General features: G+C 39.6%; 1 long non-coding RNA gene across 1 annotated transcript; it reads right to left on the bottom strand.

Annotated features, from left to right (window-relative positions):
• Positions 1–2433: 2433 nt before the first annotated feature.
• LOC118493634 lies at positions 2434–25158 on the bottom strand. The gene is made up of 3 exons (XR_004895587.1): positions 25148–25158; positions 11886–11890; positions 2434–2520 (listed from the first exon to the last, which is right to left on the bottom strand). It is a non-coding gene; the product is annotated as an uncharacterized LOC118493634 (long non-coding RNA).
• Positions 25159–25371: the final 213 nt, after the last annotated feature.

Genomic DNA, 25371 nt, shown 5'->3' with positions numbered 1-25371 from the left:
TGTGATGAATTTGACAATGTCCTCTATGTCATGTATTTTCTCTGTGCCAGAGAGGTCCATAGACGCACGTTGGCTTTGAATGCAATTACCGCGCTAATCATCTTAACCCTGCAATTTAGAGTTGAGCTTATTCAGTTTGAGCCATTAGGTCTGTATAACAAATCATAAATCAACAGTTCTTTGTGCCGTGACTCAAACAACATACGTCAGTGTGCAGGAGCATGCCAACAAAGAAAGAAGCTGCGACACCAAGATTAAAGAGATACATTTTAAAAAAATAAACTTTTTAAAAATCATTATCTTGCCCCAAATACTTGTAAATATGCAATCTACTTTGGGTTTCACAAAGATCTACAGGTTGACCCCTTTACCATGGTAAAGTAGAGTGTTCCTGGGTTTCTCCTGGGTAGGTTCTGCCCAGGGCACTGGTTTCATATAGCCTTTAACATTGCATGAGCATCTTGTTAGTCTCTCTGCTGAAAGCCAACCATATGTCTGGTTGGCTGACCTCTCCCTGGCCTTTGATCTTTAGCCCTTAGCTGGCACTCAGCACAGTGGTTTCAAAGAGAGATAAAACAAGCCTGCAAATATTCACAGTATTTGTGGTTGATAGATATATGGCTATGAAATGTTGGGAATCTACTATTTTCTCTGCATTAGAGCTAGTTATGTCTGTGGTTATTTTGTACAGAGGACTAGTTAAGCTCCAAGCTTAGCATTTGAAAGTTTCTGATTTTTCTCAGTGTAATGTTAAAACCAAGAAGAATCATTATTTTTAATGAGTAGAAAACTAACAAGGAGCAATGTTTCTGCGTTAAGTATGGAGCTTAATCCAGAAGGTGATTAGCTTAGTTTAGCATAAAGACTAGTAGCAGGGGGAAACAAAGGGAAAGGGACAGACGGCGGGTGAAAACCCGAGTCAACCTTGGTCGGGCTTTCAACAGATGGAGACAATTACGGCATTGAAAATGATTCAAACCCCACCCCAAATTGGCCCTCAGGTATGTTATATGTCTATTTCATTCATAAAATAACTTTACAATGGGCGATGTGGTTGTACGTCAGTAGCAGACATTAAATTACGTCCTCCTTCCATTTAGCGCCCGGTTCCTATTACTTTAAGTCCGTGCTTATGTTGGCCTACTATTTTCTTTTCCCTTTTCCCCCTGTACTTGTGTAAAGCGTCCTCGGCTTTCATGAAATGCGCTATGTTAATCTAAGTTATTATTATTACGTTGGTTGCTACAACAAACTCTTAATGCTTTGGCTCTTGACACAGTAACAGTGATAACTTTACCCGGTTTAGCTCACGATACACCCAGGCTAAGTTACCGTATGCAACACTTGAAATGCAACAATACATCTGTAACTTATTCTATTATTGAAAAATTAATGATTTTCTGTCCGAGCAAAACATTCATCGCAACTATATGACCTCCAGGTAACGCTAACTCAGTAATACAGCACCGTAAACAAAAGACCTTTACGACAGCAGGTGTGGTAAAAGCACTACCGCCTTTGTCCAAAGCGGTTGCTGGAATCTATAACTGAAAGTTATATATAGCCTCTTAAAATTAGTGTAATAGGGAAGATTTTCAGCCAGAGTTCCTGAGTTACTTGGATGTATGTAGTATTGTGGGGAAATTATGCCTAACTGTTGTGGTTATGGTGATTGGCTAAATGCTCATAAGGGTTAAGTACTCTGTTACTCTGTTACTCTGTGTGTGTGTGTGTGTGTGTGTGTGTGTGTGTGTGTGTGTGTGTGTGTGTGTGTGACTTATGCTTCTTCAGTTGAGATGTTAACAGCTGTGGGCTGCCGCACAGCAAGCATAGTAGTAGTAACAGTAAATATTCACATCAATATCATCTTAATGAGCAGTGGCACCAGAGCAATTTGGAAGTGCTGTAAAGTCTCTCCCTCCTCCTGTCAGATTATCCAACACTTTCACTTTTATTCACAGATTTTTTTAGTGTGTGTTTCTATTCCCTTTCCCTGCCAAATTACGAAGCTGTCATTTCTCTTCTCCTAAGAGCATCAAAGTGGTTGCACAGCCCTTTAGATTGTAGAAATGATGTTTGAGTACCGACAGGAACAGAAATCAATGAAAAACACATAAACACACACATCTAGCCTTACGATCGTGAGTAGATATTAAAAGATTTGACGCATGTTGTGTTATCTTAAGGGTCAAAGCTACCACATTATCATAGTCTTCAGACCTGTGTTTGTCTCTGTATGCATGCTCTACAGATGAGGACTGGATTTTATTAATTTCCAAATCTGGATCATGCGCCTGCGATCCCACATTAGGAACAAAATATTCAGATTCATTATGGAGATTTATTTGACTGGTAATCTTGCAACAACACCAAACACATAGAGCAGTTTGGCTGCAGGTTGGGATTGAGGGTGATTAGACTTGAGTCCGGATTTCTCTGACTTGTCTTGGACTCGTTGGTATTTGGACTCAGACTTGTCTCGGACTCGGCCACTGGACTCGCCAAATATAAATCAAGTAACTTCCTCCTTCAAAACAAAACCAACGATGAAGCACGCTTGTTCAGAAAACAGGTATTAGTTTAATTCAAAATCCATCTAGAACAGGCATCTAGATTGGTCGCCTGGTATGCCTCAATCATCAGGTATCAATCATTTTCATTTTCGCCACAGACACAATGTCAGTGAGCACTTCGTACTATGAATTCTTCAGGACTAAAGTAATAAGTTCAAGAATGGGAACATTTCCATTTTATAGTTTAAGTAAATAATACGTCCTAATTTGATCCTATAGTGTGTTACTCTGCACTTGCTTTTTGATTATTAAGAATAATAAAGCAAATTATCATCTTAAAGTAGAAGATATACTGTCTATCACATCACATAAATTATGAACAGGTAAGTGAGTGGTCTTGAAGAGGATGCTTCTTTTTCTGTCTCGGTACTGACTGTCTCTCATTTGGACTCGGTCTTGACTTGGACTTGAACCTCTTTGAACTCGGTCTTGACCCGGTCTCGACTAGTCCTTGTCTTGGACTCGACAAAGGTGGACTTGACTAGAGCCCTGTATGACACACACCAAAGAAATTGCTAAGATCATGGTAATGCTGCAACTTTGCAAAGAGAGTAGGAGGTAGGGAAGGTAAGAAACACAAGCAGCAGGTGGTGTAAAGGTTAAGAGTCAAGGTGTTCAACGTGAACAGCAACAGCACAGGTTCGAGTCTGGCTGGAACCTGTTCCATGTCATCTATCACAGTTAACAAACTGACTTCCAAGTTCAACTTTGGCCTACCATAGTTGCTCTAGTTGTGCACAGACAATTTCTTTTCTTTTTCGGATTTAACACCAAATACAGTGGTATGTACAGTCATTTTAAAATGTTTCTGATTGTTTAAGTTCTAAAATGTCTTGTCCTTCTAAGACCCATTGCGATGTCTTAAAATTGCTGTTATTGTCGAACTACAATCAAAAACAAAGATTTTTAATTTGCACACCCATACAACTGAAAAGCATGAAACACAGGAATTTTTCTCAACTGAGAAGAAGAGAAGAACAGAATAATTGAGCTTCACAGCCTTAAGTCACTAATAGTTCTGAACACATAAAATTGCAGAGATTTTCTAGGAGAATGAACCCAGTACCCTTCAGAAATGTCCCCCTTATGGCTTGATAGTGTACTCAGTAACCCCCAGAATCTCTCAGCTAAATACCCTCTTGCAGTCCAAGTCTCTCTCTGTGGTAAATGGAGCCGCTCCAAAAATAGTCTATTAACATTTCCCTCCTATACTTTTAAGTGAAGTACAGACAAAACTGATGGTAATTAAATGAAAAATACAGTATTTGTGGATTCTGATGTGGAGCCATAAATAGTCCAGACATTGAAAGAGTTAAAAGGATTTCTTCCGGAAGTCGGCCAGACAGATGATCAAATTTAACTGGCTTGATTGAGAAAAGTCATGTCTGCTTAGTGTATCCTATAAGCACAGACATATCATCTGCAATTGGCAGTGGTTACTATCCTATCCTATGTGTGTGTGTGTGTGTGTGTGTGTGTGTGTGTGTGTGTGTGTGTGTGTGTGTGTGTGCGCGCGCATGTGTGCGTGTCTGTGTATTTCCAAATGAGTGTGCGTGTCAATAGTATACATTATGTAGTTGGTGGAGGGGGGGGGGGTATGTATGCTTATGTGCACTGAACAGTACACTTGCAAATATTCCATTTGTAAATACACAGACTGTATTTGTGTGCATATTTAAGTGAGATCTGCTGTATTTGAAAGTTTGTATGTGCATACTGTATGAGATGGACCAAAAGGAAGAGTGTGTTTCTGTACGTGTACAGTATGTGTGTGTGTGTGTGTGTGTGTGTGTGTGTGTGTGTGTGTGTGTGTGTGTGTGTGTATGTGTGTGTGTGCCTGCATTCTGCCAGCACCATTTGGCAGTTCTCAAACAGCTGTCAGCTTCAGCCAAAGTGTTTCAGCTGACTGATCTTTAAACTAGGCCAATAAGTTCCCACACAAAACCCCACATTCCCTGCGCTTGGACACTTTGGGTATATATATATATATATATATATATATCTAGCTGCATCTGTCTCAACACATCACTCTTCATCCTGCCATTGATTACTCTCTCTAACTATCCACTCTTTCCCCACTCTATTCCTTACACCTTTTCTTCCCTCACCCTCTATATTTTGCTCTTAGACTGCTACGGTTATATGAAATATTTCCTGTGAAATAATTCTGTATAACTAAAATTTATATGATACTATTTATAGTTAGCATTTTTTTTAGCAATAGGCATTTAATGTATCTACATTCTGTAATTACCTCTCTATGTAGTAGTTTTTATTGTTAGTGGCGGAGTCCGCCATGCTTTCACTGAGTTCAAATTGCCTTCACGTGCACAAGGGATTCACAGGAAATGAGGCATGCATGAAATTGTGAACTGGTTTTTAATTCTCCAAATAAATGCTTATGTTGCTCCGTAACTGTGGATGCGTCCTAAATAAGCAAGTGTTTGCTTACACAAACTAAGTTCATACAATTTGTCTTGTTTGTGATGTGTGTTTTTCAATGTCCAGTACTTTCTGTGCAACTGTATGAATGAAATCATGTTGGAGAGTCTACAGTGCATATGAGAGAGAGAGATTTGTGTGTGTGTGTGTGTGTGTGTGTGTGTGTGTGTGTGTGTGTGTGTGTGTGTGTGTGTGTGTGTGTGTGTGTGTGTCAGTGCTGGAAGCGAGACGCATGACAGAGCTGAACCATACAGCATCTCCTCTGGTCCTACCCCCTGCCCTCCAACAACCCCCCAAGGACAGCCAGCCCATTACAGTAATTAACTAGAGAGGGGGTTGATGGGATGGAAAGAAAGAAAGAAAGAAAGAAAGAAGTATAAGAGATAGATAAAGTTGTTTTGAGTAACGGAGGAAAGAGAGATGGAGGTTAGGTTTGCGGGGGAGAAAAAGGAGAGGGGGGGGGGTTCTTTTTCTGCAGAGGCAGCAAGTGGGTGGGGGCCACTGCCTTCCTGCTTGCCGTTAATCCCTGAGTGACTTTCACTGCGTACAGTAAGCATTGCAGCGCAGGCCAGAGCCCCCGCAAATTAATCTAGCAAAGAGCCTGGGATGTGGCCGCACTGAACCCCCCGCTTTACAACTCCCCCTCCTCCTCCCTGCTAAAAGACTTGGAAGAAAGAGAGGGAGGAAAAGGAAGAGAGAGAGAGAGAGAGAGAGAGAGAGAGAGAGAGAGAGAGAGAAATGAGGGGAAAAGAGAGAGAGACAGGGAGATAGGCTGCTGCTGTATTGTCCAGTGAGTGGAGGAATAATATGGAGGATAGAAGGCAGAGGGGACAAATGAGCGGAGCGTGGAATGACAGGAGGTGGTGAGTAAGAAAGGAGGAGGGAGAGAGGGGAGAGAGATAAGGAAGTCAGTGGACTATTTAAAGCGCAGAAAAGGATGACCGTGTACCCTCGCTCCAGTGACATCACACAGGCGCATGGTGATGTCACTGACTGTGGGTTGCTTTTCTGCCTCTCCATCATGATGTCATTTTCCTCCAGCTTTAGCCTAACATCATGACAAACAGACATCTTAAAGGGTCCTGTGTGATTCACTGCTTGTCATTTTGCTACATGATGTTTTCCATATAAATGTAGTTCATATTAGGCGTTCATATTATCTTTCTTAAAGGAATAGTTTAACATTATTTATTTACTTACTCATTATTTCTGAGAGTGGGATAATATGATAGATCAGTTCAGAGTTCTGTTATCTCTTCTTATATACCAAATATATGTAGTAAAAAAATCCCTTTCTTCTCTCTGCCTTTAGAACATAAAAATATTGTTGATGACTCTCCTTGAACTGGTGTCATACACATATATTTATCTTATCAAATGTGATTTGGGGCAACTAGCTTATTAACTATCCATCATGTATACAGCTCTTGGACATTAGCATGTGGGTTGTAGTAGCTAACAGAGCAATATCATAAGTGAAAGTTGTGTGTTTGGATGTAAAAACTAGTCTGCAAATGCGTCACATTTACAAAAGATATGACGCTCAAACTTCTGCTTCACAGGGACTATAAACCTGCATTGATTGATTTATTGACCATTTGGAGGCAGCACAACAAGCTATAAACGAAACTGGCAGATTATGACAAACTAAAGTTAATATGGCTAACACAAAGGCAAACAGTTGCCTATTTACACATCAAGCATCATTATAGTTAATTTAACGTCGTGTTTGCGTCCACCTGATGAATATAAGTCCAGTATTCACTCTCTTTTTAGCTCTATTTTGGTCTCCGTCAATTCTCGAGGTAAAAATCTGGCTCTGTAGCAGCTAAATGCTGCACTATGTTGACCAGCTAGTTGCTAACTTTGTTGGTGCTGGGCAGGTCACATTGGGTTTATTGGAGGTTTTTCATTGAAAACAGCAGTTGTCAGCTGTGTCTGTTAGTGAGAGTGTTAGGACTGAACCAAATCAGGAAAGTTGTTGGCCTTAAAACCACAACAATGGGCTGAAAGACACTACAAATGTGCTACAACATGATGCGTAAGTGTAAGCGCTCCAGGGTGTGTCAGATTTAAAAAGAAAAATGCCTATATGGAAAATTTAAATCAGTTGCAATGCCATACAGGACCAGCTGTTGTGGGACAATCTGAATTCTTATAGAAATAACCATTTGATAATTCTGTCATCGGAGATGCATCTCATCTACTGTATATCATGTACTTGAATCGCAATGAGTGAATCTGGCTCATGACCTTTATCACATCATCCTTAAACAGAGCCGTTCACATGGAAACACCTGTTGTTCTGACGATTACATCTTGACCATAGCAGCTTACTGTACTATACTGTGCTGGCCTTAATGAAACTAAAAGCTTTGTACAGTGTGATGGTGGCTGCCACAAGGTTGCATCTTTTGAGGAATGAGGCAGTGGCTGCAGAGCTTTGTACTGTAGCTGCATCAGCTCACTAAAGAGAGAGTGGGTGGTGCTGGCTAAGATGGAGTTCAGTTTAATCCTCATCCTATACTCTTCTGCTGCTGCCTCCAGGGTGTCCAGGCTGAATCAGCCTAATGTTTTTTCCCCCTCACCAGTTTATTTGTCCTACCATCGCAAGCAAAGAACAGCCACAACTAATTGATTGGAACTACATTGTGTAGAGATGGGGGATGGCAACACATAAAGTCACAAACACATATCTATGCTCACATTCATTTCTATTCAAACTCTTTTTCTTTTCTTTTTCTTCCCATCCTGTTCTGTCACAAATCCATCTTTGTCCCACTCACTTCCATTACCAGCCAGAATTTTTGTGTCTCCTTGCAATCTCCACAATGAGCTCATATATCTCTATCAGTGGCAGCTGCTAGTCTTCCTCAGGGGAAGTGCAATAACCAAGCACCATATTGTTACGACCAACTGAGGAACGATGATGAACGACTATAATACTAAACAATCTCCCCAATATCCTCTTTCATTTAGTAAGCCGCTCCTTAGGCCAACAGGCGCTTATTGAGCTCCGTACTACAGCGTTTAGTCTCGAGGCCCGCCACGCCTCGCCTACAGTGGGCTTGATTGACCCGATACCTCACGAGGATGCCAGGCGGTTCTCTCATTTGCGACTGCTGCTCATATACGCTTGTGCTGATTGCTGGACCGAGCACAGCGGGGTGATCGAGGGGTCAGTCTTTGTTTTATCAGACTGTGAGAGCAGATGTGGGAGTGCTAAGAGCTGGACAAATCAGTTTAAAAATCACACTGAGAAATCATGCGCCCCACATCTCAACTTCAAACCCAGCGAATACACAGACACACAGCTTGCAGCTGCCTATAGGCTCACGTTGTCAGGCATAACATTGTGCACATGTAGGCAGAACCAGAGCGAGGAGTGCACTGACTGAAAGAAAATAGGCAAATACACCAAATTGTGTTTCCTCCCCTGCTACCTCTTGTTTTGCCTTTCCCCATTTTATTTTCTAATCCGGCTAACTTTAAAACACTATTTGGAATGTGATTAACAAACTCTGTAAGAAACAAACTTTGCAAAAACTGGGGTTGCTATGCAATTGGGAAAGTTACTTTAATAATCATGTTGATTTAAAGAATCTAAAAATAGGAAAATGTAAAATGTCATTTGATGATGAAGACGTTGGAGCAAGAAAGCTGTTATGTTACGAATTCCAGAACGAAGAACAGGATAGCCAAAAAACTAAGTAATCCGAAAACAGGAACTAGAGACGCAAAAACTCCAAGGGTGAAAAGACAGCACAGAACACGATAGAAAGCTGGAACACAGAAACGATACAATGATCTGACACAAGACAAAGGAAACAAGGTAACGAGCAAACACGGGACAGGTGACACCAGGGCTGGGGAACAGGTGAAACACATTAGACAATCACAAGGGTGGGAAAACTAAACGACAGGAAGGAAAACAAGACAAGACAGAAAACCGACTACCAAAATAAAACAGGAAACAGAAACATACACAACCACAACAAAAGCTATTATAAGAATTTTTTTTCTTTCTTTCCCTGTATGTGCATTTTAGTAGTTTATTCCCTAAAACATGTCAAAGTCATTAAACAATTAGCTTTACATATTCCAAGAAGTACGACTTTGTCCATGAGTGTTCATTCCAGTGTAATAATTGTTTTACGTTATATATTGGTACCATTTCATTGCTAACATCAGCTATCAGGTTCCCAAACATATGCAAGCTAATGATAGCAAAGTCAGTACTATTGTTATTCTGTATATTGTATGAGATTAATAGTGTAAGGCAATGTTTACAGCGTAGGAGAGAAGCAACGGAGATTTGTGTATTTAATATATTTCTTTGAGCAGTATGAACAATGTCAATGAAACCGAAATTAGCTCTTAGTATCTCCATCGTTTACACGCAGCTGTTCTAGCTGTAGCTAGTCTGTGTTACAACTGCAGATGACGTGAGTTGTCTGCCAGGGAAATCACGACACATGATTACGTTTATGTTACAAGGTAGACAATCCTTTTTCATCATTGACGCGAGGAAAAGTATCCTAGACGTCGTTCTAGCGTTATGCACAACCATGCTATAGTTAGCCAAGCAACTATAAAACTTTGAATTTACACAAATAGTCCTAATTACCTTTTCAGAAGAAAGCAGGCAACTTCGGTGTCCCTTTTAAAATCCTTACTCCTTATGAGCTCTTTACATCTTGGAAAAGTCAGACCAATATTAACTTTGGTCTTGTTGCTTTGCCTGTCGCGTTGTCATTTTAATTCTCTTTTTAACTTCCTTGGCGCCTCCGTTACATGTCCTAGATAGGCGGTTCATCTTAAACCGGCTTTCAAATCTGCTGGAAGTCGCTGAGTAATCTTCTCCCCCTCCCTGGCATTCGTCACGGTGTCACTGAGTGTAAAAGCGCGAAACGCGAAAGTATGTCCCTCTTTGGCTAACGTATTTTAAAGATGGAGGTGCAACATGGTAGAATACATTGGAGCGACTCGCTCCAATGTATTCTGAATGATTCTGAATGGCAGATTCTACGCGAACGAGAATACTTTGATTAGTTGGTGGAAGTAATTACACATGAATGAGCACATATTTGTGAAAGAACAAAGGGGTTTTTGCTTAGAATCAACTAAAAAAATGACACAATGGAGCTTTAAATTCACTCAATGCATTTTTCGCTAAGACGAAACTCAATAACAGGACATTTTTGCAGACACTATTTAAAAAAAATAGCCAGACACTATATCCTATTAAGTTGCTGTGAGCTGTAAATTCACCACTATTAAGCAGACGACAGAACATAATGTCTTCTCGGAGCTGACCGGGCAAAGAGAGCTCTCTTCCTCCGTCTCACTCAGACTCACCCTGGGTCCGTTTTTGTAAGTGTGCTGCTAACTTATAACACTAATAACATTACTGTTGGCAAAATACCTACGCTAATTAAATCCATCCTTTTACTGTTACTTCATAACCGTCAAGCCACTAAAACTGGAAATGAACACCTCAGCTGAAGTGTTAAATTCGTTAACGATAATAATGACGAGACAGCACTGCCGTCATTAAATATCAACAGGCAATATTGTTGACAAAAAAGACAACAGTATAATATAGTTACAGACAAAAACTATCCCCCTCCTCCATGAAGCAAATGGCTGTGATTACACTACATTTTAAGTGTGATATGTTGTGAGTAAAATCTGCAACGTAACCAGTAACATTTCTCTGTCAGGTAAATGTGGTAGTACAATGTTACACAGTAAGCCAGTAGTAGGCTATACAATGTGGTTGCATATTAAGTGCTTTGAGGTCCTTCTCTAAGTTATTTTGGGGTACAATGGTTCTGGAGAAAGCAGCAGCAATACCACAGGCCAAGCAATCGGCCTGTTCCAAACAGGCACATTTTGAATGGGCACTGTACTAGTACTATAATAAAAAAGAAAAATGCAAGAACAAGATAACCAATTGTAAAACTAAAATAGGAAAACATGGAGTTCCATTTTTGCATATATAGACTGAAAACCTTTTATTTCTCTCACGGCAACTTCTTTATGTCAATTATGTTGTACACTGAGTATGTAAATGAGAATTTGAAATTTTCAGAGTGGTAGTGACCTTCTCTCAATATTCTTGCAATAACCATGACATTTGGTTTGTTTTTATTTGCCTTTATTGTTCTCTGGGACTAGGAATTAAAAATGCTGGCAGATGTCTCCACTATTATATATATATATATATATATATATATATACCCCAAATATAGTGTAAATCACATTTCAATAGGGAAAAGTCATGCATTTATTAAACAGACAAACAATAAAACTAAGGACAATATTTACAAATTGGCCTAAATGAAGATGTAATGTTTGTGTATTCTCAGGACTGTTGAGTCAAAACAGAATAACTTTTAAAGCTGAATAGAATTTCTTCACTTTAACCACCTGACAGTTAAGAAAATAATGTGTACAGGTAATAATTCATACGCTAATGGTGTGTAATGAAAGCCATAGTCTTAGATCTTCCTCTCGGAAATGTGATTCTTCTGACGACAACCACTGCTAGCTGAGTGTCAACATGCTCATGTTTCCAGGAAACTTAATTTGCTTTTACATAGCTTCACCAAGTCTCTTAAAGCAAAGGTCGGCATTTTGGGAAATACGCTTATTTGCTATATTGCCAAGAGTTAGTTGAGAAGGTCAATACTATTCTCATATATTTCCGTTAAATATGAAGCTTAGCTTAAAAACTGGAGAGAAAAAAACACCTGCCTACCAGCACATGTAAAGCTCATTTATTAACACACTAGATCTTGCTTATAGAATATTTACTAACCCACATTGTTAAAACAATACTTTTTACAAGAGGTTTATGTGCTAGACTATTCCTTGGCTGGGCGTAGGAGAAGCAAGTCCAAGAAGTTGTCCAGCACTTAACTCCCTGTTAAACTATAATAAGTCATTTTTACACTTTGATTTTTGTACAGATTCAACTAACAAGATATAAACTGTTCATAAGTAAGCTTTAGAGCTGCTATTGCGCAGACATAGCTAAGCTAGCTGTTTCCCTGTTTCCAGTCTTTATGATAAGCTAAGCTAACCAGCTTTTGTCTGTAGCCTCATATTTACTGTATAGACGTGAGAGTGGTATCAATTAACATATAACTCGGGTCGACCACAAACTGCTGTGGTGTGCCGCTGTCACAAGTTGAAGTTTCTGAATCACCTTCAACAACCTGAAAGGTAATTGCAAAGACCAAGACACACGTCCATTTTGACACCTATCAATTGCTTTGTACAACAGAGTAGCATTTACAAAAGAAAAAGAAAGAAATTTCTCACACACACACTGGTCACCTCCGCATTGGTTTATTTGGTCGATCAACCTTTGGGTCACAAGGACCTTTCTCAAGACACGTAGTCGATTGTCTATCTTTGTACAACAGAGTAGCATTACACAATAACTGTGGACCAGGTGTCAACAGTTCCATCCGAGCTCCCCCAGCATGCACTCAAAACTAATTACACCTGAAAATTGTCTCCACAGAAGTGATTAGCCACTACTGACACCACTTGAAGCATCCTGTGTCTTAAGGTTGTCAAGCTTGCTGGACTGTAGCCAATCAAGACCCCCTGAACTGTTGTATAAAAAGACAATTGGACAAAAGTAAAAAAAAAAAAAAAAAATCATGCCCACAATATGGACAATATATCCTATTGAAGAGGTTCTTCAGAGTGTTTTTCTGTACCAGGAAGGTGCTGAGTGGGGGAGCTGGATATATAGGTGATGTAGAGAAGAAAGGTTTTGTGTGCTCTAATTGGCTCCTCTGGCTTTCACCTTCACGGCTCATTGAGTCTGAGCAGACAAAGTACAGAGGTGTGGATGGCTGAGGCCAAAAGGTGATATGGTAGTCTGTATGCTCTGTGCCTGTGTGTCTGTTCCTTTCTGCGGATGTAACTGTGTTTCTGTGTGTGTGTGTGTGTGTGTGTGTGTGTGTGTGTGTGTGTGTGTGAGAGTGCATGCATGTGTGATTTTCTTGATTTTCTCTTATTTAACTCCACTTTCCCTGTTATTTAAAAAGTGTATATTAGAGGAAAACAAATCAAATGGAAGCGAGAAGGAAGGGGGAAAAAGCTCCCTAATTTGCTGGCTGCTTTACTAATTAAGCTACCACAGCACTTCACAAGAGGCTGGTTGGCTAGGAGATTGGATGGATTGATATGGATGCACGCTCACACACATACAGAAAAAAGAGAAGCACAGCAAAGCACACACAGAAAGGAAATGCCTCAGACAAGCTTTCATCTGTTGTTTTCTTCGACAAATTCGATTAAGTTGTGCACAAGCAAAGCAGAAGAGATGGCCTGCTCTTAAAAGCTCCAAGAAAGCCAGCACTGCCTCACCGAGTGCTGCTTCATTAGTCCACAAGGACGCATCTCAATGATATTTTTTTCGCTATCGGAGGGCCGTTTATTTCATGTGTTTGACGGGTTTTTCTGTGCAATTCAAAGACCATTTTACACACAACATCAAAGACCTCGAGGCAAAGAATGACTTCAAAAAAGGTTACAACATGCACTCACTCTCATAGCATTCTTCCTATATTCTGCTTCTGCCTGAACACTGTGGAAGTGTGCAGGAATTAGTCAAATATTAAAGCCACTGAAGAGAGCATGGGAGAGAGAGGAAGCAACACAGACCTCAAGCTTTACGCAAGCAAATAAATCTCCGCATCCTGTTATTAATCCTGTGTCAAACAGGAAAGCTCCAGCGTCATCCGGAGAGGCAAAGCGCTTTCCATCGCAGCTTTGCATCTCAATGTGGACAAGCCCTTCACATGAAGTGCCCCTCAGATTAGCACATCATTTAGGATTTTTAATGACACCCTAAGGCGCTCCCATTTTTTTTTTATGATGACTATGCACACATTTTTATTTTTGCCCCTATAGAGTCTGCCCACATGAAATAACAAGAGCTTTAATGTTGTACATGTTGCAGTGTTGCATTAGGTGGTGTCCTAATCACTCCTGTGTAATGTCCTGATACAATTCAAAAATAAAATTTATGCCATGTTCTACTATTTCTACTGTCATGTTTCTCTCAACATCCAACCTAAACAGTGGTGTAGTCTAATGTATTTTAGCGGGTATACTGTACTATATAAATATATGGATCAGACTGGACATATCAAAGTGGGGGGTCTGGATGTCCTCCCCCAGGGAAATTTTGAGCTTCACAGACTTCATTTCCTGCAATCTGATAGACTTTTTTCATCAACTTACGGTGGAAATACCTTTATTTAGCCTATGCGAAGGAAAACACAGATGACAATTCAAAATATATCAAAAATATAATGGAACGTATGTTGTTACGTGTCATTGTGCATTTTTAAGTGGGTAAGGAAATCCTGGAGGTTTCTTAGTGGGTATACTGCGTATATCTGCGTATCACGTAGACTACACCACTGTACCTAAATTAAAGCTAGAAAAAACGTTTTTTTTAACCATTAAAGCCACATCCTTTTTTGATCAGACAGTGAACAGGATTGTCTGCCAGAAGAAATTTTGTGCTTATAATTCAGCTTCTTAAATCTATCTAGTATTATTGGTTTTATAAAAATAATGACAAAAGTGATAATCAGTGTTAAGTTGTTGTCTCACATCCTTGGGCTAGCTTTTAGCCTCTGGCATGAATAGCCTAGGTTGCTAATTAGCACTGTGGATGTAAAAGGGGCCAAGGTTAGCTAAGACATATCTGTAATAAAAGCCAGACAAAAAGGAGCGAACACTGTAGTCTTTAGACAGCAGTTGGAAAAATGACTTTAGACGAGAGCTTTGGTGACTTTGGTGAATATAGGCCCAGAGACCCAAAGTGTCGGGGGGAGGGGGGGCACCTGGCCTTTACCTGCAAAATGTCACTCGAAAAGACACATATACGACCACAGAAAGACACAAAACCCAAAACAGTCTCACGGCAGTTCGTGAAATGGTCACGTAATTTAATCTATTGATTTGTGTACACGGACACGTTTATCCCGTTTTTTTTCGTGGCGGTCAGCACGTTTTTTAAACTAATGCATTTCATTTGGAAGAATCTTTCATGATCAAAGCATGATTCTTTCTGCCAGTCGGGCTGCAGCAGAGAAGCTGTATGGCTTTGCTATTATTGATATTTTTAGCCCTATAACCACTGTTTTAATCAACATTTATTCACCAGATCTTATCATGGTTTATATATATATATATATATATATATATATATATATATATATATATATATATATATATATATATATATATATATATATTCTTTTAATGTTATTATTTCAATCTTATTACCAGGGAAGCTGGATTGCTTTGTTGTGTGTTAATATTTTTGAAACTATGATGCTACATCTGTCAACATTTATGCATTTATAAATTAACTTATGTGACCATTTCACAAACTGCCATGAGACTGGGTTGCAAAACCACAGAGCGATGTGAACTACTAACGAGATGCAAAACAACAACAAAAAGAGGCAAAACTTCATAAAGTCTGTGTCTTTCTCCTGCGTAGGAAAGATGGTGGGGCCTTTTGCATGTCTGCATTGTCTGTGCCCAATGTTTCATAATACCCCATGCTAATAGCAGGTAGTGGAGACAATTAGTCTTAAAATATGGATAGTAAACCCCATGGAAACACTTATTTATTTAAGAAATAAAGAAATGCTAAAAAAAAAATGGATTGCATTGAGTTATAAAAGCTAGTACTGTAGAACAGAGGCTAGCGCAGGATGCTAATTAACACTGTGGATGTGAAAGCACAGTTGAAACCCTTGGAAATCTGCCATACTTTTCTGTATGATAAATAGGCTAATTTTATTTCTTGCTATTTAGACTGGGTCCATATAAGATAACCCCCGATTTTGATACTGTAAATGTGATTTTGCTTTACAGTAGGAGGCAACAAAAATGTTCCAACAGATGATCCAAAACAGAGAATTCACCCAGGATTTTACATGGCAGCCTTCTCTTTTTTTCCTGTCACGTTTCTCCTGACATCCAGCAAAAGAGAAATCAGAGCTTGCAAAACCTAATTTTGGCACCATTAAAGCCACAGTTGTCTTTGATCAGACAGTGAAAAGGAGTGTCAGGAGTGTTTTTGCTCACTTCTATCTCCATCCATCCATCCATCCATCCATCCATCCAGAATCATTTAAAAAAACTCATCACCATTAAATTATTGTTTCACATTCTCTGGCTCTTTAACCGCTAGCATGAATAGCTAAGGATGCTAATTATCATTATGGATTAAAAAGCCCAGTTGGAACGCTGAGAAAGCAAGCTCCCACACATTTGCAGAGCTTAATTTCTGATTTATTTCCTCCAATTGAACAAATTGCTTGTCCAGTGGTTTCTAATATGAGCAGATTTGCAAATAGTCAATGAGGCATTGCGCTGTTAGCCACAACAATGTGGTGTGTGTTGCGTGATTGGAGAACATTAAGTTGCCTGGAAAACAGTTCAAGAAGTAATTAACAAAACTACTGGGTGGCAATTTGTTTCCAAATGAGCAGAATTGAAACTAAGCGCGTCATACATTCAATAACCTTCATTCTAGCATCCTCACATGGTTGTCCTGCTTTATAAATGGCCAATTCACTCCTTTTTTCTACTTTAATACATTATAACATTTCACCCAAGATGACGACATGCACATCAGTAGGTCAATGTCATAAGCATTAAACAAACACCACTACAGTCATGACATTACTTTTTATTAATCATTTGAACTATTTTACCTATGAGGCATTACCTTTCCCCATTGGGTTGTGTAAGCCATTTTATACTGTCTGAGCATCATTTGGGGACAGTAATAAAATATGGGAAAGTATTTCCTCAAGCAAGGCCAGCACCAAGTAATGGATTCCCCCCAAACTGTTCTGTTTTTTAAACCAGCTTCGCACTCTTAGTAATTCCTTTAAATAACCAGAAAAATATGATGACAAAGTGCAGAAAGTAAATATTATTAGTCGGAGCCATTGTTTTCAGCCTTGTTTGCCATGACAGAAATGCATGGACATCCCAGCATGTGAGAGACACACATGCCTGGGGTTAAGGTGCAAACGTCCATTGTTTGAATTCACAAACTAGCATAATTAGCGAGCTCTACAGTGCCTTGTTCTTTGTCTGAACTGTGCGTTTTCTCTCCAGCAGCACAAACAAGGACCATCTAATCATAGTCTGGCTCCTGTTGCTGTGATGGGAGGATGTGCCTTTAAGCAATTAACAAGTGTAAACAAGTCAGATTGGCACATGTCAGAGGCAGCACCCTGTAGTATTGTAGCTGTATCAAGGGACTGAAATCTCTGGTATAGAGTGGGTGTGTTCCAACAGATTGGATGTGTGCATATGTTTACATTGGGTTTTTTTTCTCTACATTTCACAAGTGAATTTTTTTAATGAAAACATGCCGTTCTCGGAAACAACAGTTTTCTTGAGAAATTTGTTTCTCTTTTAAATGGTGGTAGTACAAACTTTGAGGTCTATTGCTAACAGATAATCCATTGACAGTAAGTAACAAAACAACTCCTAGGACAGTATGACAGCACCCACTGAGATTTTAGAGGATGTGGAGCCTTTTTTAAAGATCACAGCTGGAATACCGGCTAATTTTGATGGAATGTCTGAAACAGAAACTGTATTAGTCACTCATATTATGTCAATGGACTCGCTCTAAATGAAGTCATCAATTCAAATCTTGACGTCCTGATTTCTAGCTCAAGTTGTCTGTGTGAGTAGATATTGATTTAACTGTCCAAAATCACTGTAACAACACAACGTTGATATGTTAAAGGGAAGATTTTCGAGACCAATTCTGAGATGTAGTTTATTGTAGAGGGATGTGAATTAGAACAACGAAAATAAAAATTAAAAATAAATAAATAAAACTGATATGAGCATTTTCAGATCTGCCACCTCTATGGTTAAATCAGATATAATTCATATTTTTATATCAACAATGGATCATGTGACTACTCATATGTGAAAAGGCGTCACTTGTAGTCTTGTCCTGCCCAACTCAACAGAAGCTAGGATCTTTCAGCTAATTGTTCTGGTTTTAAGGCCGGTTTTGCTTCACTCTCACTGTTCTCATACACCTCGTTTAAAAAACACTGTACTGTACGCTGCCTGCCCAGCAAACCAGCTAACAGACAAAGTTAGCGACTAGCTGGTGAACATAGTGTAGCAATTAGCAGCTAAAACGCTAGCTATTTCCCTCAGGACTAGTGGAGACCAGCAACAAGAGCTAAAAAAAGAGCTATGTGTTTTCTATATCAACGTAAAAGCTATAATATGCTGCTGTTGTGTTTAAAGTTTTTTTTTCCACTGCCCCCTAGTTGCCAAAATGGTTTAGGTAAGTTAAAGCTATAGTGCATAGTTTCTGCCGCCCCCATGAGGAATTCTAAGTAATGACAACAAAACTGTGGGCACGTCCACATGATACAAGCCTTACGTGACCGCACACCGCCCCCACCCCTCCTCCACGCAGTTGCTTGTAACCAAGGAGGACATGGAGAATTAAAACATGATGGACTCTTCAGAAGAGGTCATTATCTTCACTGGAGTTTCTGTGCGGGAAAGTCACCAGACGCCACAATCTTCTTAACATAGCCATACTGAGAAATACAGAGAGAGTTGTGTGGAGCTGATCGTCTTAATTAGCTTTGTAGCAAGTCATTTGACAATGGCTTGAATGTAACGGACGTTTATTAATATCAAAAAGTTACGCACTAAAGCTTTAAGACAACTAATACTACTTGATCAAGGTTTGGAAACTATTATGATCATGGTTTGTGTCCCCACCACAGGAAAAGCAAATCTGACAAAATCTTGCCATTAAATAACGAACAAACTAAGCTAAAGCAGCTTCACACAGATTTAAAGTACTGTGGTCAATTCATACAATTAGTTATGTTATAACTGAAATAATGCTTACATGCTTCCACATTGGATGTCATGTTCTGTTTACAAGCCTCTCTCTTGATTTTTTCCCATGATGCAGTTTTACACCATTCTTTCATCACCGCATGTGTGATATCTGAGCAATAGGATTCCTATTAAAATTGTATCACTTTCCATTGCGGTCAGAAGGAATTTGTCAAGATGGCTGCTGTAACAAACCCCTTGGAGCCATCAGGGGCTTGTGTTCAAAGTCAAAGTGATTAAAGGGTGCTTTGTTTAAAACATAAAAAGGGAGAGGGAGTGGGTGAGAGAGAATGAGAAAGAGTAAGAGATCTTCTCCCTATGTTCGTCTCATCAACAGCGCCCTGTCTTCAGAGCTCCTTATGTCGCTCATTTGGGCGACCGAGTGTTTGGGTTTGAAGCTCCACCGTCATCTAACTGCTGATTTGTGATATTAAAACATCACCATGAAAGCAGTTGTTCATGTGTGCTGTGTTACAGAGGGCTTTGCTGGAATGTTGCTACTTGAAATAGGAAGGAAGTGATGATGTTGATGAGAGAGACATGTTAAAGCACCTATATTGTAGAATCAACGCCAACAGTACTGTCTATATGTGTGTATTTATCATGTTCAATGCTATGCTAGTTTTCGTACAGTCAGCGTCATGATTCCCATTTTAAGGCATGCTAACGATGTGACTCTAGGGATATCTGACTTTGGTCCAGACTGAACTGCACTACTACTAATTGAACTACTGAAATATTTGCCATACATTGAATTGTGTACAGGCATTAATGGTACCCAGAGAATAAATCCCACTGAGCTTGGTTATCCTTTTTTGTCTAGTGTCATCATCAGGTCAACATTTTATATATTCCAATACACTGTTTTATGACCAAATACCTACAAACCTATTGAGATTCCCACCAGCCTATACTTTTTGTTTAGTGCTAATTAGCAGATGTTAGCATGCTAACAAAGCACCACTGTGCTGAAGTCAAAGGGACTTCCTGTAAGTGGGTTGTGCGAGTAGCCTCAGTAAGTAGTGTTAACAAATTTACCTAGATATAACAACTAACTATAGTAGTACCTGTGCTTGTACTGAGTACAAATACACCATGACATTCTTCGAACAAAGCAGAACATCTTTACATAATTTCCTGTCAAAAGATCTTTGAAGGTTATGGTTCTTCCAACACAAAGCATATTGAGACAACATAATTCGATTGGATGCCACTTAGTGTGACATATTGCGACAAATGAAAGCTGTGCATATACTCTTCTGTCTCTGCTCAGTAAGCAGAGATGGAGTACGGTGCTCTGCTGGGCATGGTTTCCCCTTGACCTCAAGGCAGTGAAATCAACTTGGGGATACTGAGAGGATGTGTGTGTGTGATTATCTGTATTAAATGTGTGTGGGAACTATATATATATATACAGTACTGTGCAAAAGTCTTAGGCAGGTGTGGAAAAAATGCTGTAAACTAAGAATGCTTTAAAAAATATAAATAATGATTGTTTATTTTTATCAATTAACAAAATGCAAAATCAGCGACCAAAAAAACATCTAAATCACATCAATATTTGGTGTTACTACCCTTTGCCTTCAAACCAGCATCAATTCTTATAGGTACACTCAGGGGCGCTGCCAGGAACTTTGGGCCCCATGACAAAAAATCAAATTGGGCCCCCTCTGCGCAGCTGTTGTCACCACATCTCTAGGACCTAACTGTCCCATCAAAAGCTTTACATAACTCTAATTAAAGGATTGCAACTGTCTTGCTTCTTGTAGTTCAATACTAGTACTAGCACAGTAGTTACTGCTGGTGATTTGTACATGCAGTTCACTATTTGATGTAAGATTAAAAGCAACCAAAAAATGTGCTGAAGGCCATCTTTTACAGTCTCAATGTATTTTTATTGTAAAATTTGACAAAATGGAAAATTCTCTTAACAAAATTATTATTATTATTATTATTATTATTATTATTAATAATAATAATGAAAGACAGAAATCCCCACAGACTCCCTGCAATGATGCTAACTGGCATGTCATTGAACACAATGTTGCTCACCTTCTTCACTGGGGCAGGGAGGGGCACAGTTAGGGGGAGACTGGGGTGCTGCTGACTCATCTGTTGTTAAGTCTGCTAAAAGGGGCAAGGACAATGATTTAATATGAATATCTTTCAACGTTTCCCAGCACTGATTAAATGTAGGCTAACACTAGTCTGTAGCTAGCTAGCTTATTTCACTATGGACATTAAGCCAACAGGTTAATACCAGGGCTTAATTTGAACTGGAACACGGCGGAACACGTTCCGGCACCTTCGACGTTGGATCTGGAACCTTTTTTATTGGATCCGGCACCTCCTGTGTCACTATGAAAAATTAATCGCTTAAATGAAAAAAATAAATTACTGTTTGTGTATATTCAATGTTGTTATCTGTCTTGTTAGTCTTTATTCCCCATTGAAATTCCACAAAAGTCTTGTGTTTGCATTTTCAATGCGTTTTGAGGTGAATTTTCAGGGTAAGACGGAGGGGGGAGACGGAGGGAGGGAGGGGATCGGCACTTCAACATCGCGGTGCTGCACTCCAAGTGACACAAGCGCTTGTGCTGGTTGAGATTGCTGTTATAGCCTCATTTCACTCAGGGGAAAAATGTCAAAAAGACAACAAAGTTTGCTTAACTTTTTCAAATACGCTGGCCAGTCGGATCCCAAACAAGCAAAAATCATTTCTGCCGATCAAGAATGTGGAGACCACGGTGGGTTTTTTGTTTTAATTGTCTGATGGATAATTGCTGCTTGTGAAAACGATCGTTGCAGTGTATTTTTTATTTATTTTTTTTACATTTCACACCGATGCAGTGCACGTTCTGAAATAAAAATAAACATTGCCCTGATGTACACACAGCGTTGTTTAGTTTTTTTTAGTCAGAGTCAGAGAAGCTACGTAGGCAGGTGTAATTTTTTTTTTTGGTTCCGTTACCTCCAACCCCCGTTTTGAGTCGCCGGATCCACCCCCCTTCTATGCTCCGGGACCTCCCACTTTACAAATTAAGCACTGGTTAATACCACTCACAGACTATAGGCTACCCACCTTTCTTGGTGAAAAACTGGGTTACAGTTTGACACCCTTTCCTTTGTCTTTCCTCTCTCTCTTTTCTCTCTTTCCTTTTTTGAAAACCAGATTTTGATTTAACGTTACTTGGTAACATCGTGTTCACTGTAGCTAGTTCTGGCGCATCTACTGACTGCAACTAAACACCGTCCATCACTGAGTGCGCTACGGCAGGACCAAACCATTTCATGCAGATACACCCATCTATTGTCCAGAGAAGTCTGGCCAGAAGTGGTCTTCATGGAAGAGTTGCAGCCAAAAAGCCATACCTCCGACATAGAAACAAGGCCAAGCAACTCAACTATGCACGAAAACATAGGAACTGGGGTGCAGAAAAATGGCAGCAGGTGCTCTGGACTGATGAGTCAAAATTTGAAATATTTGGCTGTAGCAGAAGGCAGGTTGTTAGCCGAAGGGCTGTAGAGCGGTACAATAATGAGTGTCTGCAGGCAACAGTGAAGCATGGTGGAGCTTCCTTGCAAGTTTGGGGCTGCATTTCTGCAAATGGAGTTGGAGATTTGGTCAGGATTAATGGTGTCCTCTATGCTGAGAAATACAGACAGATACTTCCATCATGCAATACCATCAGGGAGGCGTATGATTGGCCCCAAATTTATTCTACAGCAGGACAACGAGCCCAAACATACAGCCAAGGTCATTAACAACTATCTTCAGCGTAAAGAAGAACAAGAAGTCCTGGAAGTGATGGCATGGCCCCCACAGAGCCCTGATCTCAGCATCATTGAGTCTGTCTGGGATAACATGAAGAGACAGAAGGATGTGAGGAAGCCTACATCCACAGAAGATCTGTGGTTAGTTCTCCAAGATGTTTGGAACAACCTACCAGCCGAGTTCCTTCAAAAACTTTGTGCAAGTGTACCTAGAAGAATTGATGCTGTCTTGAAGGCAAAGGGTGGTCACACCAAATATTGATTTGATTTAGATTTCTCTTCTGTTCATTCACTGCATTTTGTTAATTGATGAAAATAAACTATTAACACTTCCATTTTTGAAAGCATTCTTAGTTTACAGCATTTTTTCATACCTGCCAAAAACTTTTGCACAGTACTGTATATATTATATATATATATATATATATATATATATATATATATATATATATATATATATATATATATATATATATATATATATATATCCTTGTGAGAATATGTATTCTATTTTGTAAATGGCATGTGTGTGTTTGTGTACAGCAGAAGGAGGAAAGTTACATTGCATTATTTCAGCGAAAGCGTCTGCTGATATATTGACTTTGCAGAAGAATCCCAAGTGATCAAATCCAATTCAGCAGCCCTGCCCAAATAAGCTCTGCACATCAAGGCTTTTTCCCTTTTTTCTCTCCAACTCGCTCCCTCACTCTTATCCTTCCTCCTGCTTTTCCTTTGACTGCCACACATTAGCCAACCCAGACCACACAATAGAACCCAATCACATCTGGCAATTTGACTTAGCCCTATTTTCTCTGGCTTTCTCGCGCTTCAAAACACCTCAACAGAATGGCCCCCGTGCTTCTGCTGCACCCAGATTATGTGGCTCCCATCTATCTGTGTTTATGTGTGTGTGTGTGTGTGTGTGTGTGTGTGTGTGTGTGTGTGTGTATGCGTGTCATTATTTCTGAATGCTACTCTGAGCATAAAAAGGGGAACAAAGAGGCTGGAGCCCAGCAATGACAGGGCCACACTCATTAGGCTTTCTGAAGATATTATAACAGAATTCCAGCACTATTCTGTCGAGAGCAATTAGTTTTTGAAAATTCACTGTATGCAACATCGCTGACAGTGGTGTGCATATACATGAAGACAATTTGATTTAGACAGCTTGTCAATTAGAAAATCCCTTGCCACCTCTTTCATTGCTCATTCCTTTTGAGTTGCTGGCATGGGAAGGCTAAAACACACACACACACACACACACACACACACACACACACACACACACACACACACACACATCGAAGCCTAATTAAAAGATAAAGCCCATGTTAATGCATTTTTTCTGTTATGTAAAAGTATCATGTGTGAGTGTTTGCATGTGCTATGCCAGTGTTTGGAATTAGCTGTCATGCAAGCTACTTGGGCCCGTATCCCAGCATGCATTTGGGCTGTGTGATGTAGGTTCTCTGGCAGCAGCGCTATGAGATAAACACATTAGTCGTAACAAGCTGCCAGCAAAGGGAAGGAGAGAAAAACTGCTTTAATAATAAAGCAAGTCACACTGACAGTCTATTCTGGGTGTTACTGTTCAAACCAGCATGTCCACAATACATACACTCATGTTGGCTATACCTTGCCATCCAAATTTATCTCTTTCTCTCATTTACACATACACAATACTACAACATTACAAGGCCTTTCTTTTAAGAGAAATCTTGGCAGACAGCTGAGAGCCTTGGACCTCGCTGTGACTGATTGGGAGTGTACGCGACTCTGAAGGCAGTGACGCCTCTACCACAGGGACAAATAAATCACCATGGTGAAGAGAAAGCGAAGCAGGGGAGTAAGATAAAGAAGTCTCGCTGTGAGAAACAACACTGCTCTGTGTGCCAAAGAAATCAATTAGACTAATGTGCAGTACACATTAAAGACTGCTTTAAAGTATAGAACACTGTAAAAAAAAAAACAGTCCTCTGTTTGTGTATACACACATGCTACATATACATCTGCATAGAGAATAGTTGTGCATGACTACATTTACTGGTAAAGAAATCCAAGTTTACCATCAACTCTTTTTTAAAAGGTGCTGTAAATCAATTCACAACTGAATTGTCTTATCCAGATCGGGGCAGCAGAAACTGTAAACACAACACTGACATATTATCACCTTACAAAGGTAATATAGATAACATGCTTATTTACACATCCAGCAGTTAAGGAGCAACGTTAGCATTCATTTGGACTGACATTTCCCAATATTCACTTTCCTTTTAGCTCAGTTTTGGTCTCCACCAACTCTTATAAGAAATGTTTGTCTCTTTAGCTGATAAATAGTCTACTTTCTTCACTAGCTAGTTGCTAACTTTGTCGTTAGGTGTGTAGTTGTTTTTTACAACACTGATGAAGTTGTGAGACTGAACCAAAACAGTAAAGTTGCAGGCCATCTCTAGGTTTGGTTTAATCTTGTTCCCGGTTGGCAAAATCCCTAACCCTAACCCTGAAAGTGCACATTTATATTAGTATGTGCTGACAAAATAGACCTTCATACAGCAAGCTGAAGTCTTCCTTATATCCTTCCTTCGTTCTTACAGTTTTTTACCTATGTCTCCTTCCCACTCTA

The sequence above is a fragment of the Sander lucioperca genome, chromosome 17 (genome assembly GCF_008315115.2).
Source record: "Sander lucioperca isolate FBNREF2018 chromosome 17, SLUC_FBN_1.2, whole genome shotgun sequence".
NCBI classification, from domain to species: domain Eukaryota; kingdom Metazoa; phylum Chordata; class Actinopteri; order Perciformes; family Percidae; genus Sander; species Sander lucioperca.
This window is presented reverse-complemented; position numbering and strand designations above follow the sequence as displayed.